The 22,008-nt window shown below is 47.7% G+C and overlaps 1 protein-coding gene across 2 annotated transcripts in view; it reads left to right on the forward strand.

Annotated features, from left to right (window-relative positions):
* COL26A1 (collagen type XXVI alpha 1 chain) overlaps positions 1 to 22,008 on the forward strand; it is a 164,302-nt gene that overhangs the window by 73,984 nt on the left and 68,310 nt on the right. The window lies entirely within an intron of this gene.

Raw genomic sequence — 22,008 nt, forward strand, 5'->3', positions numbered from 1 at the left:
CCAACTTACTGATTTTTTGTTTTACATATATGCTTTTATAAGTTAGGTGATAATGAAGTTATGGTAAGTTATAATATGTTAGGAACATGCTCTCACTGTAAACTGCCTAAAATTCTTTGGGTTGTAAATAATAACGTAACAGAAGTAGCAGGAGTAATAATGATGACGATGCTTCAGGGGGCCTGTGGCCCAAAGCGGAGCTGCGGGAGGGGGCCAGGAGGCAAAAAGGGTCCAGTGGTACCGCCCTTCCTGACTTACAAGGCACCTGATCCTGGGAGGGGAGCTGGCCCACACTTGGGGGTGGGGCATAGAGCTGCTGTGGGTCTTTCCTTGGAGAGGACCAGGAGGGGGCCGAGGGGTGGGGGGAGGCCAGGCTCCCCGAGGTGAAATTGGGGGTGGCTGGACCGCGCATACTTGATGTGAAAGACCACGGTTCACATCAGGTGCCTGGTTGAGCCGGAGGCCCTCAGAGCCAGGATCTGGATTTACTTCTCTTGTCGATGCCACGGCCATGGGGAGAGACACCTGGTCCCTCCCACTGAACAGAGCAGTCCTGCTGTCTGGATTCTGCAAGGAGCCGGGCAGGCAGGGGTTTCTAGGGACGTGATTGATTTACCCTGAAGTAACTAACTGAGTTTTCAGTGACCAATAAAACGAGCAACGTTGGACTCATACAGAGAAGGGCCCCTCTCTCTGCTCATCTTTAGAGGCCTTTGCTAGGTATTGGGAATGCTTCGGGCCCTTCTCTAAACTCCCAGAGCCCCTGATGCCCCCCTGGCCCCATCGTTGCCTTAGCTGACTGTAACCTTGTGTTTTCATGTCTGCCTCCCCCAACTGCCGCTCACCACCCTGCAGACTGTGTGTTTCTTCTAAGGGTAACTGAGCCCGAATAGGACCCTTTCCTCCCTCTCCTGGAAACCACTGCACTGCCTAAGCATGTACATTTTTCACCTCTTTTTGTGTTCTCCTTACTAAAGAGATGAACTAGTAAACGAAGCGTAAGCCTCAGAATGTCTGAGTTCGCAATCTCACGCAGATAGAACACGAGCATGTGTGTGACAGAACTCATTAAGGTAACCAGCAGAACAGCAAAAGGGATTCAAAAGGGGATTCGAGAAACTGATATAGATGCGATGGGGGAGGGGGCCCAGACCACCCTTAGGTCTGATAATCCACTGGGAGAACTCATACAGAGCCGAAGAGCTCTTGCCTTCACAGCTTGTGGTTTATTACCGCGAAAGGTACAGATTCAGATCCTCAAAGGGAGGACACCCATGGGACAGGGACCAGGAGGGGTCACACCCAGAGCTGCCAGGTGAGGTGCAGACAGCCGTTAAGTTCTCCCAGCTCATGTAAAACAAGTTGACCAAAGTGTGGTGACCAGACGCTGGGAGAGACCTAACCCCGTATTTGCCCTATAGGAGCAATGGTTCAACATTTGCTCATTCAGAACCATGGTGACTTTAGAGAACACAGCTAAAGAGAATTAGACATGTCTAAGTGTCTGTAACTATAATAGGTATATATCTAGAAATGTTTTTTCCTTATTACAAAAGCAAGCACACGTTCAGTGTAGACAAGATAAAAATACCCAGAATCATGCCTCTCAAGGTAACCTTGAACCTCACTTTGGTGAAAAGCCTTCAGACCTTTTTTCCTGTGCTTTCATGTCAGTTGGACGCTTTCAATAACTTTCTTTTTCACATAAGTTACCATGAATGTTTATCTGTGTCGATAGATAGCTTTCTGCAGCAATATTATTAGTGGCTGTAAAATTTGGGTATATACTTTATTAACTGAACCCCTACTACAAGATATTGAAGCTGCTCCCAAGTTTTAAATTATTGCTAACATTACTGTAAACATCTTTTTTTTTTCTGAGATAAAATTTACATACTCTGAAAAGCACCACTCTTTTTTTTTTTTAAGTTTTATTTTTATTTATTTTGAGTGAGAAAGAGAGAGAATGAGCATGAGCGGGTGGGGGACAGAGAGAGGGAGAGAGAATCCCAAGCAGGCTCCACGCTGTCAGTGCAGAGCTCGACGTGGGCCTCGATCTCACAAACCGTGAGATCATGACCTGAGCCAAAGTTGGATTCGTAACCAACTGAGCCACCCAGGAGCCCCTGAAATGGCACCACTCTTTAAGTGTATGCTTTGATGAGTTTGATACATGCACACATTTCCATCACCTTCTGGAAAGTTCCCACCCCTTAGCAGCCACTGTGCTGATTTCTGTCACCATAGATCAGTTATTCAAGTACGTATTCTTGAACTTCATATAAAGGGAACCATATAATATATTCTCTTGTGTGTGGTTTCTTTCAATTATTATAATGTTTTTTTGCGATTCATTCGTATTGTGATATGTGTATCAGTTAATTCATTTGTATTGCTGGGTATTATCCTACTGTATAAATAACCACAATTTTATTTATGTATTGTCCTGTGGATAGATCTTTGGGTTGTTTCTAGTTTTTGGCTTTAAGAATGACACTTCTGTGAACATTCTTGTAATATCTTTCTGTGGATATATGTCTTTATTTCCCTTGGGTAAATCCCTGCAAGTGGAATTGCAAAGCGGTGTTGTACATTTAGCTTTATAGGAAAGAGCCGGACTGTTTCCCACCAGTTCCAGTTGCTCCACATTGTTGCCAACATTTGGTGCTGTCAGCCTTTTTAATTTTAGCCATTCTAATGCGTCTGAAATGGTCTCTTGTGGTGATTGTAGTTTGCACTTCTCTGTTGACTAATGATGTTGAGCATCTTTTTTGTATGTCTATCTGATGTACTTACCAGCCATTCTTATAGTTTCTTCTGTGAACTGTCTGTTCAGGACTTTTGCTCGTTTTTAATTAGGTTGTTTGACTTCCTAAGAAATAGCCAAATGGTTTTCCAAAGAGGTTTTAATATTTCACAGTCCCATAAGCAAAGCGTGTTCCAGTTGTTCCACATTCTTGCCAATATTTGATGTGTTAGTCTTTTTTGATTGTAGCTGTTGTAGTGGGAATGAAATGGAACATAGTTGTAATTTCTTCTTTTTAAAGACTGCTTTGACCACTCTAGTTCCTTTGCATCTCCATAAAAACTTCACACAACTTACCAATATCTACAAAAAAAAGTGTTTGTTGTGATGGAGAGTAGGATTGTGATGAATTTATAGACCATTTTGGGGAGAAGGGGTACCTTAATAATGAGTCTCCTCATTCATGAACATGGTATAGCTTTTCATTTATTTAGGTCTTTAATTTTCAACTTGTAGAGTAGAGGTATTGCTTGTTGCTCATTAAGTTTATTTCTAAGTATTTTGTATTTTTTGTGCTTTTTAAAAAAAAAAAATGGGATTGCTTTAGGGGCACCTGAGTGGCTCACTTGGTGTAATGCTCAACTCTTTATTTTGGCTCAGGTCATGCATTGGGCTCCACACTGAGCATGGGGCCTGCTTAAGATTCTCTCTCTTTTTCCTGTGCCCCTCTGCCTTGCTCACACTGTCTTTCTTTCTAAAGAAAAATGGGATTGCTGTTTAAATTTTCATTTCGTAATTGTTTTCCTGCTAATATATAGAAATATATTTGATTTTTAATATTGACTTGGTATCTAAAAACCAGGCTAAATTCATTTATTAGTTCTATAGCTTATTTGTGGATTTCTTTGGGTTTTCTGTGTAATCTATTATGTCCTTTGTGGATAAAGATATGTTTGCTTCTTCCTTTCAAATATTAATGCATTTTGTTTTATTTTTCTTGCTTTATTGGACTGGCTAGAACTTCTGGTAAGATGTTAAACAGAAGTGGTGAGAACAGATATAGTTGCCTTGTTTCTGATCACGGTGGGGTAAGTTCTCCATTTCAGTATGAAGTATGCTGTCCACAGTAGATTTTTTCATATATGCCATGTATCAGATGAGAATAGTCACTTTTAGTCTTACTTTGTTGAGACTATTCATCAGGAAGAGGTGCTGAATCTTGTCAAATGCTTTTTCTTCATCTATACTGGGGTGATCGTTTTTTAAATTCCTTTATTTTGTTAATGTGGGAAATTACATTGACTTGGAATACTAAATCAACCCTTTGTTCTTGGGAATAATGTTATTATTACTGGGATCCACCATATTTGGATGCACTATTCATTTTTACATTCCTGTATTTGATACTTCTCTGTAATTTTCTTTCCTTATAATGTCTGTCAGTGCTTTGGTTATGAGGATTATGCTGTTCTCGTAAAAAGAATTGGGACATTTCCCCTCCTCCTGTATTTTCTAAAAGCATTTTCTTGTGAAGCTGATACTACTTTTTCCTTAAATGGTGAATAGAATTCAACATTTACATTACATGTGGACCTGTCAGTTTCTTTGTAGGGAAGGTTTTGATAACAAATTTGTTTTCTTTAATAGACATAGAGCTATCCAGGTGTTCTGTTTGTTTTTTTTTAATGTTTATTTATTTAGGGGAGAGGGGGGGATGGAGGAGCAGAGAGAGAGGGAGACACAGAATCTGAAGCAGGCTCCAGGCTCTGAGCTGTCAGCACAGAGCCTGACGCGGGACTCGAACTCACGAACCGTGAGATCGTGACGTGAGCTGAAGTCAGACGCTTAACTGACTGAGCCCCCCAGACGCCCCAAACAGGTTATCTTTTTAACAGGTGAAGGGAGGAAAAAAATCTTCTGTTTATCCTAAGTTATCATTTCTGGTGATCTTTGTTTCTCCTAGAGCTCTGAGGTTCCATCTGGTATCCCTTTTCCTCAGCCCTAGGAAGTTCTTTCAGTATTTCTTGTATTGCAGGTCTGCTTGTCGTGAATTCTCTCTACTTAAATATGTTTTTTCGATACCTATTTTGCCTTAATTTATTTTTAATAATCAATGATTTAATTGACTGGCAAAATACACAGAACATAAAATTTACCATTTTAGCCATTTTAAAGCATATAATTAATTCAGTGATTTTAAGTATGTTCACAGGGTTTTACAACCATCACCACTATCTAGTTCCAGAACTTTTTTATCCCTCCAAAGGGAAACCCTATACCTCTTAAGCAGTCATTCGTCATTCCCCTCTTCCTTTAGCCCTTGGCAACCACAAATCTGCCTTCTGTCTCTATTGATTTCCCTGTTCTGGATATTTCATATAAATAGAATCATGCAATATGTGGCCTTTTGAGTCTGACTTCTTTTACTTAGCATAATGCTTTGAAGCTTCATCCAAATTGTGGGCTATATCCAAATAATGAATAATATTCCATTATATGGATAGACCACATTGTGTTTATTCATTCATCAGTTGATGGACATTTGGGCTGTTTCCACCTTTTGGCTGTTGTGAATCAGGCTGCTGTGAACATTCATGTACCAGTTCTGTTTGAACACCTGTTTTCGATTCTTTTTGATATATACTTAGGATTGGTATTTCTGAGTCATATGGTAATTCTGTGTTAAACTTGCTAGGAATGGCAAAACTTTTTTCATAGTGGCTCTCCCATTTGATGTTCCCATTCCGTTGTACAAGGGTTACAATTTCTTCACATCATCTCCAATACTTCAGTGGTTGAATAATATTTTCATTGAGTTCATAATTCTGGGTCGATGATTTTTTTTCTTTCAGTGCTTTAAACAGACTGGTTATTCCATTGTCTTTTGGCATCCATTGTTTCTGGTGAGACATCTGTTGTATTCATTTTGTTGTTTCTTTTCTGGAATGTGTCTTTTTCCCCCCTCTGGTTGTTTTTAAGATTTTTCTTTATCCTTGTCTTTTAGCAGTCTGACTATGATGTTATCAGGTAAGATTTTCTTAATTCTGTTTGGGCTTCTTTGAGCATCTTGGGTCTATAAGCCAATGAGGTGTGTGTGTGTGTGTGTGTGTGTGTGTGTGTGTTGTTTTAACCAAATCAGGAACATTTTGTTCATTATTTTTTGAAGTATTTTTTCCCCCATTTTCTCTTCTCCTCTGGGGATTTCGCAGATGTTAGATTTCTTGATATTGTCACTGAGACTTTGTTTTTTCCCTCTTCTTCAGTCTAGATAATGTCTTATTATTTTTATTTATTTATTTATTTATTTGAGAGAAAGAGAGAACACGTACAAACATCGGAGGCGCAGAGGGAGAGGGAGACAGAGAATCCTAAGAGAATCTTAATCCAGTGCAGGGCTCAGTTCCACAAATGTGAGATCATGACCTGAGCCAAAATCAAGTGTTGGGTGCTCAACAGACTGAGCCACCCAGGCACCCCCAGTCTAGATAGTTTCTATTGATCTGTTCTCAAGTTCATTGACTCTTCTGATGTCCGCAATCTTCTGTTAAGTCCATTTCAGACACTGTCTTTTTCAGTTCTAGAATGTCCATTTCTGTGTCTGTGTGGTTTATAGTCCCCTGATAAGATTTCTCCATCTATTCACTTATTATGATCATAATTTATTTTATGAAATGGAACTTCTATATAATAACTACTTTTGAAGTCATTTGTCTTCTATTTCCAAACCTGGGTCATTTTAGGATTTGTTTATATTGACACTTTCCCTTGGACTTGGGTCTCAACTGCCCCTGTCATTCTTTCCGTGTTAATAACTTTTGCTTATATATTGGACAGTTTGAATGATATGTGGTGGCGATTCCGGTGTCCTTGAAGAATGTTGATTTTTGTTCTAGCAAGCAGTGAAATTACTTTAAATTTGTGAGGCCTCGGTTTTTACACTTCGTTGGGTGGGTATGTAAATCCCTTAGACCTGAAATATAGTTTTTACTCCTCAGGTTTGGCCTTTCTGTGGTTTCAAAGGCAAGCCCTAGGTGGAGATACTCAAGCTCCAAACGTGGAGAGACACAAGAGCTAAATCATCGCCCTTCTCTTGGGCAGAGGCTGATATCTCTGCTCAGCTTTTGTAACCTTCCCACTGTTGTTTTCTGCTCAGCTCCTTGGAATCTCCCCTACACCCACATGCACAATTCAGGGGTCAGCCAAGGACTTCAGGGGAGTTCGTACACAGAGTTTGGGGCTCTCTGCTCTATTAGCTTGTTTCTTATTAGATTTCTTCCTTCACTTTCCAGGTCCTCTGGCAGCCTTAAGCCTAAACAACTGCAGGTTTTGACTTAGGTTCCGGCCGCCCTACACCGCCTGAACTGAATCTTTCCCTCGGGGGGAAAAGCCATGTAATGTAGCAAGTTCTGTTTTCTTTTTTGCAATGGTTGACTTCCTTCGGTTTCTGCTGGGCTTTTGTTGCTCTCTAGGGTTTTCAAATAATTGTTTAAAAAATTATCTAGACTTTATGATCTTTTTTTAAATGTTTATTTATTTTTGAGAGAGACAGAGCGTGAGCAGAGGAGGGGCAGAGAGAGAGGGAGACACAGGATCTGAAGCAGGCTCCAGGCTCTGAGCCATTAGCACAGAGCCCGACTCAGGTCTCGAACCCACGGACCGTGAAATCATGACCTGAGCCGAGTCAGACGCTCAACCGACTGAGCCCCCCAGGCACCCCGAGGCCCTGTAATCTTTACCTGTAGTTAGTCTGATACAAGCTCCTCCATCAGAACCAGAACAGAAACTTTGTGACCATCTTTTCAGTTAAATCTGTGTCAACACCTTTAATAATTTCTTTAGGATCAATCCCTGTGCAGAACTGTTGGGTATACATGAGGGGCGTAGGTCAAGGCTTTGAATCATACTGCCAAATTAGCCCCTGGAAAGGTTGCTGATTACACTGTTGCGGACAGACTTGAGAGATTCTGGGTGTGGGGGCAGAAAGTATTTTCACCATCTGTGTCTCCTTGTGGTGGCCAGCATAGTGCCTGCCCTTTAGTTGGGATTCTGGCAGGGCTGTTGACTGATGCTGCACCTGGACATGATCTGGGACATGATCAAAGGAGTCAGCATTAAGCACGGGACACAGTACCATTGCTTTACCCCTAGATTTAATTTAAAAAGTAGTTCCTTAACCTATGTTCCACCAGGAGATATCCCTCCACTTAGCTCAATTGGCTGGAAGCACAGGTGACTTCATCACCTTTGTCAACGTCATATCATCACATCATTATTTCTCACCTTTGAAATGGTACTTCACGCTTTTTGTTTTTAATGTTTATTTATTGTTGAGACAGAGAGAGACCAAGCACGAGCAGGGGAGGTTCAGAGAGGGAGGGAGACACAGAATGTGAAGCAGGCTCCAGGCTCCGAGCTGTCAGCACAGAGCCCGATGTGGGGTTCCAACTCACGAGCTGTGAGATCATGACCTGAGCCAAAGTTGGACACTTAACTGACTGAGCCACCCAGGCACCCCTACACTTGATTTTTTTATTTTTTTTTAAATTTTGATTTATTTAGTTTTTTAATGTTTATTTTTGAGACAGAGAGAGATAGAGCGTGAGTGGAGGAGGGGCAGACAGCGAGGGAGACACAGAATCCGAAGCAGGTTCCAAGCTCTGAGCTGTCAGCACGGAGCCCGATGTGGGGCTCAAACCCATGAACCATGAGATCATGACCTGAGCTGAAATCAAGAGTCAGACACTTAACCAACTGAGCCACCCAGGTGCCCTGGTACTTCATACTTTAGAAAGGGCTTTCGGTCGTGCTGTTCTATTTTTCTATGGTATAGATGTTGATATAGACAATGTAGGTGTCTCCCCTCCCAAATTTGTATGTTGAAACCTATTCCCCAATGTGATAGTGTTAAGAGGAGGCCTTTGGGGGTGATTAGGTCATAAAAGAGGCCGCAGAGAATATCCTTCCCCCTTCTACCACGTGAGGAGGCACCGAACCAGGAAGCTACTAGCCCTCACTAAACCCCAGATCTGCCGACACCTTGATACTGGACTTCCCAGCCTCCGGAACAGCGAGAGGCAAATGCTTGTCGTTTATGAGCCCCCTGGTGTATGGTACTTGGTTGTAGCGGCCCACACAGACTGCGACAGATGCAGAAGCTGAGGCTCAGAGATGTGAAGAGTCTTGGCCAAGGTCATCCAGCTGAGGAGTGGCTGACGCAGAACTGGAACCCGAGTCTTCTGTTCCTGCAGAAGTGCTCTTCACTGTAAGCCACCGGGACCTTTGAGGTCTTGGGAAATCCTACTCAGAGTTTTCCCAGCGCCAAGGAACAGGTCAAGGTCAGCAGGACTCTTGGGCGGCTTCTTTCCGAAATACCTAAGCGGCCCGGTTCCCGGCGTTTTCGGGCCCAGATCTTACGCGGTGTCGTGGAGGAGGTTTGCCATAAAGTTGATAGACTCGACCATCAGGAGATACGTTTAACGCAAGCAGGGGGAGTTTTCCCTTTTGTTTTGCTTTGTTTGTTTCAGCTGGAATCCTAGCCAGGACAGGAAATGAAGTCCCTGTGCTTCCATACGGGCAAGGGCAGGCCCGGGACGAGGTGGCTTAGCAAGTGCATGCGAGCGTCGAGCTGATTGATTTGAGTCCAAGGTGGTGCTGACATTTCACCCCTGGCTTGAGCTCTGTGTGTGAGCGTGTTTGTGTTTTGAATGGCTGAACGTTCAAAGCCAGGAGGCGTTCTCTTGGGATAAGGCTGCTGCCTCCTGGCCGGTCTGCAGAGCTCAGCATTTTAGGGAAACGATTCTCAGTGCATCTGATGGTGTTTCCGAGACTTGCCTGCCATGGCTGTCCTTGAAGGGAGGGGCAAGCAGGTAGGGCCGTGTATTCAAATTAGCTGAGGACCTGGAAGGTTCCAGGCACCGCGTGCTAGATGCTTGGGTCACACTGCTGGAAAGAGGACTTGGGGAGCTCCCAGGTGTGTGTGTGTGTGCAGGGGCCAGAGGAGTAGGCAAATAACCCCAGTGCTGTGAAATGAGGGCTTTGCTAAGGTGTGTTTGATTTGCGGTGGGACTCATGGAAGGTGAGCATTAGGGAGGGGTCTTCCTCAAGCTCAAGGCCTGGCCCTCTGGATCCAACTTGGCTCACTCTGCTGGGAGCCTCTCTCTCTCTCTCTCTCTCTCTCTCTCTCTCTCTCGGATGGTCCGTCTCTCTCACCCACGGGTTCCTTCCCCATCAGCACATGAACACATCAGGCGTGTCTTATCTTTAAGAAAACAATCTTGTTGAATCTGCATCATCCTTCAGTCGCCACCCGGTCTTGAGCTTCCTTTCTTGGCCAAGCTTTTTGGAAGATCATGTGTGTGAGATGTAAGGTTCAGCCGGTGGATGTACCATTGTCCCCATGGTATAGGTGAGTGAGTAACTGAGGCTTAGGGAAATGTTGATTTTTATGCCAGGCCCTGCTGGAGCCCACAGGAGAGATAGAAGCCGAGTGAAGGTGCCATGGTCATTGCTGGCTGAGCTGGAGAGAACATTCCACGGGGCCTGACCCCTCAGTCGCTTCTAACACCTGCCTCGTCCCGGCATTTTTGGTAAACTTTAGCCTGGTTGGGAGGACGAGCTGAGGGCCTGTTCCGTTCAACAGCCGCGCTTGTTCTCAGCTTCAGCAGACAGCGCGGCCTCTCTGGTAAGATTCTGGGCTCTCTGACACGCCGTCCCAGCCTGGAGTGGTTCCAGCCGTCGGGATGGGTTTTTGTTGCCAGACAAGCGTCTTTCCGCACCTCCCATCATGCTGTGTGGGGCTGTAAATATCCACAGATGTCACCTGCCTCTTCTTTTTCTGGAAGGCGCTTGCTCGGGGACTGGCCCAGGTCACAGGCACATCATTCGGCTGCCGGGCTGTCTGCACATCCAGAGGGCTCTCAGCACTTACCTTGGCGGCTTCTTCTTCGCCCATGGGCATTTCACAGGGGGCGGCAGGAGCCAGAGTGGTGCCTCAGGAGATGATTGCAAAGCTCGTGCGTTTTCTGAGATCCTTCTGAGACCCACGACCTTAATGGAGTCCTTTTCCGAAAAGAGGGGTCCAAGCCTCTCAGAGGTCAAGGACAGGCTACAACCAACAAGCCAGAGGTGGGCTCATTGGACCAGGCATTTCTGGGCTAACGCCTGCTCCTATTCTGATCCTAAGCTCAGTGTTTTCTAGAAAGGGAGCTTGTGGGGAAAAGCTCCCACTCCCACCCATCGTGGCCTGAGGAGATCAAGTCAGGCCACGTGGCCAAAATCATGTGAATACAGAAACCGGGGAGGCCAGAGAGCTGTCAAGGTTTGGGTTCCCCAGGATGCAGGCTCTGGAAGGCAGACGTGTGGGAGGAGGTCTACTAGGGGTACGTTGAGGGTCAAGACCCGTTATGGGAAGGGAAACAGGGTGGATGGAGCGGCATGAGATTTGGGGCTGCAGTGAAGGCCCCAGCCCACCCCATGGGAGCTCTGAGGGGGGGTGACCCTTGTTCCAGAGGAAGAGTCGAGGGCCAAGTGGTTGGGCCTTCATAGCCTTGAGTTAGCTGACGATTGGATGTGGCTGCCCAGAAAGGGTCATGACCTCGGGTGAGGCAGTTCCCCCCGAAAGGGCTGACAGAGGCGAGCTGCCAGCCCAAAGCTTCCCGGAAGCAGCTAAGGGTGAACCCTGAGTCTTGACCCCTGAGGCTGCCTGGCCGGCATAGCCTCCACAGTGAGGGTCTTAGCTGCTACTTGACTGTACCTTGTGTTGTCTTCCATATGACAGGTCGCAGAATTCGTGATCCAGTCGATGGGCAGAACTGAGTTCAAATCCCGATTCCTTTGCTTCCTTTCGGCTTCAGGTGACCCTTGGAAAGTTGTTGGAACATTGAGCGTTAGCTCTCATGCCTACAAAACAGGCCAAAGCCTGCTACCTCGCAGGGGTGTGGTGGAGACAGGCACAACGCGCCCTCCCTGCTCAGGAAGTGGTAGCTATTGCCAGTGTCCAGGGGGGAGAAGTAGATCGGGACAGGAGAATGCAAGTTCCAGCCGAACAGCAGACAGTTCGTTCTCACCATCCAACGTGGGGTAGCAAAAAGTCGGGGCGGGCCTCTCGGAGGAACTTGAGGGCTGTGGGGGAGATCCTGACCCCGTCAGTTTTGAGACATCACGCTTTCTGCAGCGCCTCCCTGTGGTCTGTATCTGCAACCCCCCCCCCCCCCCCCAACTTGGAAACAACGAGGCTGGTCTGGCGGCTCCTGGGATGGCAGGGCAGGGCCTGATGACCCCAAGGGCGGCTTGGATTGGGAGGGCAAAGGGGACTCAGGGGATGCCAGGGAACATTCTAGATCCCCTGCATTTCTGGTCCTCTCCCCTTGCATCGGGAGCTTCGCTGGGACCAGACACACACAGAGGAGCGTTTCTACCTGCAGAGCTGATACAGTGGTGACTCTGAGGGTGCTGGTGGTCTCGAGGGGGTTCAGTCCCAGGAGACCCTCATTCTGTAGCTTCTGGTGCTTTTCCAGCCCCAGCCTCCCTGGCAGGTGGCAGAGGGTTTGCTGAGTCTTTGCCTCCAGCCCTCGACCACCGAGGTGACATCTCAAGGCTGACGGTGGAATGTGGGCAGGGGCCGGATGGCCTGGTGGGTCTCCCCAGATCCCCCTGCCTCCAGAGAGGCTGTGGTCGCAGCCCCCACCCAGAGTTACCTGGGTCCTTATGTCCTGGGTGAGTGCTTCCGTTTTTTCAGACAGCCGCTTCTGTGTCTCCTCGGACCCTCACCCCGAGCCTCGTGCCTGCGTGTAGGTCTGCTCAGTGCCCTCCCCCGTCGTACAGTGTCTCTGCTCTCTCTTGCTCAAGGGACTCAGTTTCCCCAGTCCTTTTCCAGACCAGACAGGCCCCTGTGGCCTCCAACCTTGCCATCCGTTCCCAGTTCTCCCGGCCCGGAGCGCTGGTGCGTGAACTATACCCGACCGGCGCGGGGCTTCAGTCTGTACCCGATTTGCCGTTGGGGCTCCGTTCAGACATTTTCCTTCCAATGCCACGTGACTGACTAAAGCCAGCCTGGGGGCCACTGGGAGCCCAGAATGTTCTCTCTTCCCTCCCCCGCCACCGCCCCGCCTTTAACAGAGTGGCAGCCCCTCGGCCCTGGGCTGGTGGAAGGGGAGGGGAGAGCTCCAGCTTCCCCGGCCAGCCAGCACACCGGCCCCTTGACATCCTGTGCAGAGTTTGGAGAAGTGCGTGGTGGTAACATGAGGCCTGAGGCCCCTTCCCATGTAACCGGAAACCCATGGACAGAGTGTGGTGGATTTACACGCAGGACACGCAGAACGGAGACCGGAATCTCACCTCCCCAAGGGCTCCCACGTGGCCTCCCGGAGTGCGAGCATGAGCCAGGCCAGCTGGCTCAGGGCAGGGGCACCGTGCGGCACCACACCGGGGCGGTGGCTTTCCGCCCAGCTGACCACCCTCCTCCTTCCCGTTGTCATGTTTTGCCGGCGGTGGCTCCCTTTTCCAGCTAGAGCTCCCAGCACTGGGATCTGGGCGTGGCTGGTGAATCCTTCTCTGTACCCCTTGCCTGCCAGGACGGCGGAAAGACCACGGACTTCAACCCGGGCGAAGGGTTGAAGTCCCGCTTCCCCGTACCTGTTCTGTAGGCAAGTCACTTCCTCTGTCTGAACCTCAGTGAAGTGGGCACAGTGTATACTGTCTCGCGTTGTATATCAAATGAAGTGAATAAAAAGTACCTGGTGTGACGACAGTCCGTGGCACACAGTAGGTCCTTAACGCGTGGTTCTCGTGACTGTTAATTTGCTCCTTACTTGCCCAGTGCTAAGCACAATGGTATTAGAAACACACATTGACTGATTTTGGTGTCTTCCTTTCTAGAATATGGATGCTTAGGACCAAAATGAATTGTAAAACTGAGGTTATGTCCTGGCGTGTGTGTGTGTGTGTGTGTGTGTGTGTGTGTGAGACAGAGACAGAGACAGAGACAGAGACAGAGAGACAGAAGATATAGTTTATCTCTACCTTTTTTTTTTTTTTTTGATCCTAGTACCACATAGGACTTAGGCCCATAGGTTCAGGGGGCACGAGGGGCCACAAAAGTGGGCTGTCCCTGGCTTCCAGTGAGCCTGAGCAGCCCTGACTGGCAGAGGGCATCAGGAGCCCCGGGCCCGAGGGCCAAGGTGAGTGACCTTGCCTGCGAAGGTTCTCTCGGGGATTTGAAGCTGGGGTCAGACTCCCCTTTGAGGTGGCAGATCAGCACCAGAGATGCTGTGAGTGGAATCTGGGGGGCGGCAGGTGGTAGGGACAGAGCCTGGGGTGGGTGTGAGGCCAAAAGTCGTGGCTGTTTCCGCCCGCGTAAGTCCCTTACCTGTTGGCTTCTCCTCTGGAGATGGGGTTCTAGTAATGTTTCTGCTGGAGAGGGGTGCCTTTGTGGTGTGCAAGCCTGCAGCTCGCGCTCCCCTCAGCGGGGCTCCCGGCTGCCTCAGAGCAAGGCCGTGTAACGACCCTGAGCTCTGGTTATTGTAAACTTGCCGCAGAAGGAGGCACACCTTCCCATGATGTCATGTCTAGACGCCGGGTCAGGTATAAATTATGGAGACAAAGTAGCATGTTCAGTGGTTAACTGTAAAACTTTAACGAGAGGTTTCTGTGGCTCGAACATGTGTGGGGAAGGCTGTTCTGGGAGGAGGAGGAGAGGTGGCTCACTTCGTGTTTCACTTCCTCTCCGGCCGTCTGCAGGCCGTGAGGCAAGGCCCTTAAGCCTCAGCAGAGACCCTGGTCTCGGGTGGCCGCTTCCTCCAGAGCGGGAGCTCTGCCCTGCTGAGCCGGGTGGACCTTGGGCAGGTCACAGCCTCACAGGGCCTCAGTCTCTTTATCTGTAAAATGGGGGCGGGGGATAGAATCTTCCAGCACAAATATTTCCACGTCCCGATCCTCTACGACCTGGCAGAGGGGATCAGTAGACACGCACGTCGAGCAGAAGGAATGCCTTTCTGGGTTTCAGACCTACCTCCTGGGGCTGTGGGGCTGTGGAATGTGGCAAGACAGAGGACGTCTTCATGGGCTGTGAAGAGCCGTGCCGACGGTGAGGGGCCTGTCCTGGAAATCCTGGAGTCTCCTCTGGAAAGGGCCAGCAGCCAAGCCAGCCCCAGTGGAGGGGACATCTTTGGGGAAAAGGAGGTGGACACTGTTCTGGTTTGTCTTTCTGACACCAGAGACGCCGTTCCCACACTGACTCTCCAATTCTCTGACACCAGCTGGGAGTCCAGCCCTTTGGTTCGGTTCTGACACTGATTACCTGGTACCAGCACAGACCCCTCCAGGGAAAGGGCCACAGGACTGCCCCCCACTTCGGATGCCGGCTACGAACAGGTTCCCCAGGCTTCCCCACACGTCTGCCACCCTGCTGACTACAAGTTCGTAGGTTCCCACGAAACCCCCCTCAAGGTTTATGATTCACTAGACTGACTCCTTCAACTCAAGAGAGTAATTATGCCTGTGGTTTTATCAGAAGGGATGCACTCAGGAACAGCCAAATGGAATGGGGCCAAGGATGGGGGAAGGGGCGCAGAACTCCCGGGCCCTCTCTGGGCGCACCACCCTCCCAGCACACCGTTGCGTCCGCCGGCCCGGAAGCCCCCGAGCCCCGTTGTTATCGAGTTCCATCACCCAGGCACGATGGATGGCATCGTTGGCCAGGAGTGATTGAATCAATCTCTGAACGGAAAGTGCCAACCCCCTCATCACGTGGCTGGTTCCTCTGGGGACCGGCCCCCATCCTGAAGCCACCTAGGGCCCCACCAAGAGTCACCTCGTGAGCATGAACCCAGGTGTGGGCTTGTTCTGAGTAACAAAAGATGCTCAGTCTCTCAGGAAATTCCGAGAGTTTGAGGGGCTCTGTGCCAGGAACCGGGGATCTGATACAGATATTTTGTTATACCACAGACACGAAGGCCCTCCGAGCTGGGGTTGGATGCCGTGGGGTATGCTGAAGATGCCCACCTTGGGGCCTTCGGCTTGAGCCACGAGGAGCTCTGTGATCCCAGTATCTGTGGGTCGGGCTGTGCTCCTGACGCCGCAGGAACATGACCCCCGGGAGACCACAGAGCAGCTGGGATGAAGACGTCCCTTCCCTCGGCCAACCGCTCCACCACCACATCGCATTTACGGGGTGCCCACGTGCTCGAAGGAGCCCAGAAACACTGCAGACTGTGGCGCAAAGCCTCGCTGTCCCAACTGGAGTGTCTGGGCCCCGCTGGTCCCTCAGGTTGTGGAGATAGCGCATTTGGCCCCGGGTCCCCTGTTCCCACAAGAACCTCCTAAATGTTCTTCACGACCAAGCCATTGCTTGGGGCTCTCCTCAAGAGGGGCTGCATTTCCTGATGTGGAGGTGGAATGTTCCAGAATCCCCGGTGCCTTGCTCTGCTTAGTTATTTATTGCCTGGGCCTCTCACTCAATGCTTCTCTCACTGGCTTGGGATTTTCTTCTTCTTTTTTTTCTTAATTGCCTACGTGCGTATCTTCTCAGCTAGTCCATCAGCTGCCCGAGAGTTGGAACTTTCTCTGTCGCTTTTTGGTCTGCAAGGACCACCCCCCCCACCACCAGAGGAGAGGAAAAAATGGGGGTTCGGAGCCTCCAGACCTATAGGCAAATCTGATCTCTCCATCAGCTATGAAATTTTGGACAAACAAATGATTTCCGTGAGCCTCAATTTCCCCTATCAATGAAATGGGAATATTAATGCTTACTCTGCATGGGGTGTTGAGAAGTCTGGGGGCTTCTGGAAGGTGCCCGACTCAGTGTGTAGCACCTGGTGAGCACCCAGGGCATTACATGATTAGATGAAGATCGATGGCATAGTCAGTGACCAGACTGGGTCCTGGACCAGAAACCAGGTATAGCCTTTCTGGATTGCCTTGTATCGCCTTATCTCACTCACTAGGGGAGGATATGGGTGAATAATTGATTAGAATGTGGGGTTGCTGCGGCCCACACTGGGATTGGGCCCGGGCGTGATGAGAAGCAGGTGGAACCTGGTTGGTTTCACAGCAGGATAGTCTCCATCCAGAGACCAAGGGCAAAGGGCGGATTTGGGGGCCATTTGGTCACAGGGTGGGTCAGGGAGAAGGGCATGTCTGTGTGTGTATCTTCTGCGTTGTGAGTATCTGTGTTGTGTCTGTGATGTGTGCATATAGCACTGAGTGGGGGTTGTGTATATCATTCATATATTTTGTTTTTCAGATTTTTTATTAAAATATTTTTTTTAAACGTTTATTCATTTTTGAGAGACAGAGAGAGACAGAGCATGAGTGGGCAGGGGCAGAGAGAGAGGGAGACACAGAATCCGAAGCAGGCTCCAGGCTCTGAGCTGTCAGCACGGAGCCCAACACGGGGCTCGAACTCACGAGCCGCGAGATCATGACCTGAGCTGAAGTCGGACGCTTAACTGACTAAGCCACCCAGGCGCCCCTAAGATTTTTTAAAATGTTTATTGATATTTGAGAGAGAGAGAACGCAAGTGGGGTAAGGGCAGGGGGCGTGGACAGAGGATCTGAAGCGGGCTTTGTGCTGACAGCAGAGATCCTGATGCGGGGCTCGAACCCACAAATCACGAGATCATGACCTGAGCTGAAGTCGGACGCTTCATCACTGGGGCCACCCAGGCACAGCCGTTGTTCGTGTATTTGTAATATGAGTGTGTGTGCACGTGCGTGTGTGCGGATGTATCGTCTGTGTGATGGGTGTGCATGATGGAGGGGGTGTATGTTAGCATGTGGATCGTATGGTATTGTGTGTCAGTGTGATATATATGAATTATGTGTGCAGTGTTTGTGCCTGTGTGTTTGTGTGTGCGGTTTATATACACGTGTGGTACGTGTAGATGAGTGTGTAGTGAGCCCTCGGTGACGTTCTCTTGGGCTGGTGAGATTCTCCTGAGATAGTATGTCCGTGGAAGTTCGTATGTGGAAGTTGGACATCTGGCCACCTGCCTTCTGGAAGCCGAGTGGGAGAGGGGGCACTGAGTGGGGAGCGTCGTGACCGCATTTAACCTGTGCAAACGTACGAACTTGCACTTAACCTGTTGTTTTTCGCTGTGGTTCTCTCTGTGGTCCCTGCTGTCCTTCCATCATGACGTCCCTCATTTTCCCTCCCTGGAGGGTAAGTCTCCGATTTTCTGCCTGAGCGGGCGGGCGGACCCAGAGACCTTCCTCCTTACAGACTTTGAACTTGTCCTGTTTTTAGCTCCCTTCTTGAATCTTCCCTGCTACTGCTGAGGGGAGGGGCGTTCTGCAGCCACGAAAGAGCTTCCCGCTGCCCTTCCCGCTGCCGTCCCTGCCGCTGACGTAGGACTCTTGGGTCAGCAGAGTCAGCTCCCATTCATCCATTTGTTTTCGCAGTTTCTGTATTTCCGCCTCCTGGTAACTCCCTTCTGTTTTCTTTATCCTTGTCGGTGTATGGCTTTAAAAACCCCAACTCACTGTGTCACTTTAGTGGGGAGGTTTCAGGAGAGTGTGGTGGCAAATGTGCACCTGTCTGTGCCAGAAACAGGTGAGCTGGGGGACGTGTCATGTCCCTCTGCGGAGGTAGGTCACAGCCAGGGCACTTTGGCTCCACAACACTTGGTACTTCTTACCATCATAATGGTCAAATTAATTTCCCCTTTTAAAGTTTATTTATTTATGTAGAGAAACAGAGAGAGAGAGAGCGAGTGCACACATGTGTGCATTCGAGTGGGGTGGGGGCAGAGAGAGAGGGAGAAAGAAAATCCCAAGCAGGCTCCCTGCTGTTAGCGTAGAGCCCTGCATGGGGCTCGAACTCATGACCTGAGCCAAAATCAAGAGTCATATGCTTAACCAACTAAGCCACCCAGGCGCCCCTAAAATTAAACTCTTAATTTAAAAAATTTATATAGGGAATATTTCAAACTTAATGGAAAGTACATTAAACACCCCATAAGATACTTATGTACCCATCACTGAGATTAAACAACATTATGCCATATGTGCTTTGGGACAGTTTTTTTTCTTTAACTTTTTATTTTAAAATAGTTCAGGGCAATGTATTTTTTTGTTTTTTTAAAATGTTTATTTCTTTATTTATTTACTTATTTATTTTGAAAGAGAGAGAGAGAGTGGGGTAGGGGCAGAGGTGGGGGGGTGGACAGGGGATCTGAAGCAGGCTCTGTGCTGACAGCAGTGAGCCCGACCTGGGGCTCCCACTCATGAACCGTGAGACCATGACCTGAGCCAAAGTTGGATGCTTAACTGACTGAGCCACCCAGGTGCCCCAGAACAGTGTATTTTAAAGACATAAAAAGTCACAGGTATGGCTAAAGTCAGGGACAGCAAAGCTGTAATGTATAAGTTATTAAATGTATTCATTTATGTCTATAAATAATATATACAACTATGTGTTTGAAATTTTGTGGACACCATATTCTGCTGAATTCATCCTTTTACAGTTTGCTTTTTGACTTAAAGTATTTGTGAGATCTATTCCTATTGACTCTTTAACCTCTAGCTCATCTATTTTAACTGCTTTACAGTGTTCACCAGCATGAATATACTACAGTTTTATTTATCGCACCCGTTCCGAAAGACATATTGTTTCCACTTTTTCACAGTTATGAGCAGAACTGTAGGGAATACCCTAAGGCCCTTGTGCACACGAGCAAATACTTGCCCAGATGGAGAAGGTTCATCTTTAACTTTTCTAGAATTTGTCAAAATGCTCTCCAAACTCATTGTTCCAAAGTTGGCTCTACCCGTAGTGCACACAAGTTCCCCGTTGCTCTCTATGCTAGCCAATATGCAGTGTTACCAGCCATGACTTTTTGTACCTAATGGATGAAAAATTGTATATCATTTTGAGGATTTGCAGTCCCCTAATATGTCTGAGTTTCAGCTCCTTTCAGTTGTCGTTTGTTCAAAAATCACTGTATCCAGCAGTGATACTTGAACAATAGTTCAGTTGGGTATAAAATTCTAGGTTGACAGTTATTTTCCCTCTGTACTTTGGAGACATTATTGCATTATCTTCTGGCCTCTGTTGTTGCTGTTGAGAGATCCACTGAAGATGTTTTGGAGATAATTCAAATTTTTTCTTTGGTTAGTTTTCTGTCTTTCGTGTTCTGCAGATTATTGTGGCTTGTCTAGATATGAATAGATTTACTTCTCTGGTTGGGACTCACTGTGATGCTTGACTCCTTGAATTGATATATGAAGATCTATGTTTTCAAATCAATTCCAGAAAACCCCAAGCCATTATCTCTTCAAATGTTGCCATTTTACCATTTTGTTTATTCTTTGTAGACAGAAAGAATCTGCATCCTTTTTTTAAAAATTATTTTTTTAATATTTTTTATTTTTTATATTTGAGAGACAGAAAGAGAGAGCATGAGCAGGGGAGGGGCATACAGAGGGAGACACAGAATCTGAAGTAGGCTCCAGGCTCCTAGCTGTCAGCACAGAGCCCAATGTGGGGCTCGAACTCATGAGCAGTGAGATCATGACCTGAGCTGAAGTCGGACACTTAAACGACTGAGCCACCCAGGCGCCCCTGCATCCTTTTTAAAAAATGTTTATTTATTTTGAGAGAGGTAGCATGCAAGTGAGTAGGGGAGGGGCAGAGGGAGAGGGAAAGAGAGAATCCTAAGCAGGCTCCATGCTGTCAGCACAGAACTGGACGTGGGGCTCAAACTCACAAACCATGAGATCATGACCTGAGCCTAAATCAAGAGTCAGATACCTAACTGACTGAGCCACCCAGGCACCCTGAAAGAATCCACATTCTATTCTCCATGTCTCTAAACCACTCTTTCTATTTTGTGTGTGTGTGTGTGTGTGTGTGTGTGTGTGTGTGTTCCACTTTTGCATTTGGGGTAATCTGGCTTTGTTTTTATTAATCTTACCCTCAGCAGTGTCCAATATGCCTCTTGACCTGTCCATTTAACTTTTATATTTTTAATTTCTATAAGTTATATTTACTTTTCATTTCTGTCCTATTTTCAACTCCTCCTCTTAACTCTTTAATGTTTTAAAACAAACTTACTTTAGGGGGCCTGGGTGGCGCAGTCGGTTAAGCGTCCGACTTCAGCCAGGTCACGATCTCGCGGTCCGTGAGTTCGAGCCCCGCGTCAGGCTCTGGGCTGATGGCTCGGAGCCTGGAGCCTGTTTCCGATTCTGTGTCTCCCTCTCTCTCTGCCCCTCCCCCGTTCATGCTCTGTCTCTCTCTGTCCCAAAAAAAAAAAAAAAAAACGTTGAAAAAAAAAAACAAACTTACTTTATGTACATTTCCTATTTCCTCTCATATTGGAATTCTGTATTTTCAGGTTGTTGGGGTTCAGTCTTCCTCTGTCTTATTTACTCTCTCTCTCATGGCAGCTTATTTCCTTGTTTGTTTTGCAAGGTTTTTTTTAAGTTTATGTATTTATTTTGAGAAAGAGATAGAGCATGATCAGGGGAAAGGCAGAGAGAGGAGGGAGAGAGAGAATCCCAAGCAGGCTCTGAGCTCTCAGTGCTGAGCCAGACACAGGGCTCGAACTCCTGAGTCGTGAGATCATGAACTGAGCTGAAATCCAGAGTTGGACACTTATCTGACTGAGCCACCCAGGCGCCCCTGTTTTGCAGGGTGTTTTGGTGCACCATCTTTGGTACAGCTTGTTTTCCTGAGAATCCGTTGTAGCCTGGATTGTGGAAGTGTTTTTCCACAAAGTTTTACGAGGCACTCCAGCGAATCATGAGGCAGGAATAGATTTTTATGTTAATTACTTGGTTTGTGGGTTTCTTTTTCCTTTTTTTTTTTTAATATTTGTTTATTTTGAGAGAGAGAGAGAGAGCAGGGGAGGGGCAGAGAGAGAGAGAGAGAGGAGGGAGAGAATCCCAAGCAGGCCCTGCGCTGTTAGCACAGAGCCCGATGCAGGGCTCGATCTCATGAACAGTGAGATCGTGAGCAGAGCTGAAACCAAGAGTCGGAAGCTTGACTCACCGAGCCGCCCAGGCGCCCTGGTTTGTGGGTTTCTAAAGTTAATTCAGACCCCAGAACCACACAAGGCACGGGTGTGAGGTTTGAGTGTATCAGGAGAGATTTTCTCCATTGCCGAAGTGGGAATAATGTCGCCTTCCACCAAGGGTTATCAGGACTAGGTAAGGAATTACATAAATAATCTAGCCCCATGGTACATACTCAGTAAATGCTAGCTGCAATGATTACATCGATCACATATGTGTTTTTTTCTATTCATTGATATTTTTGTGTGGCCTAG

The sequence above is a fragment of the Panthera tigris genome, chromosome E3, assembly GCF_018350195.1.
Source record: "Panthera tigris isolate Pti1 chromosome E3, P.tigris_Pti1_mat1.1, whole genome shotgun sequence".
Classification (NCBI taxonomy): domain Eukaryota; kingdom Metazoa; phylum Chordata; class Mammalia; order Carnivora; family Felidae; genus Panthera; species Panthera tigris.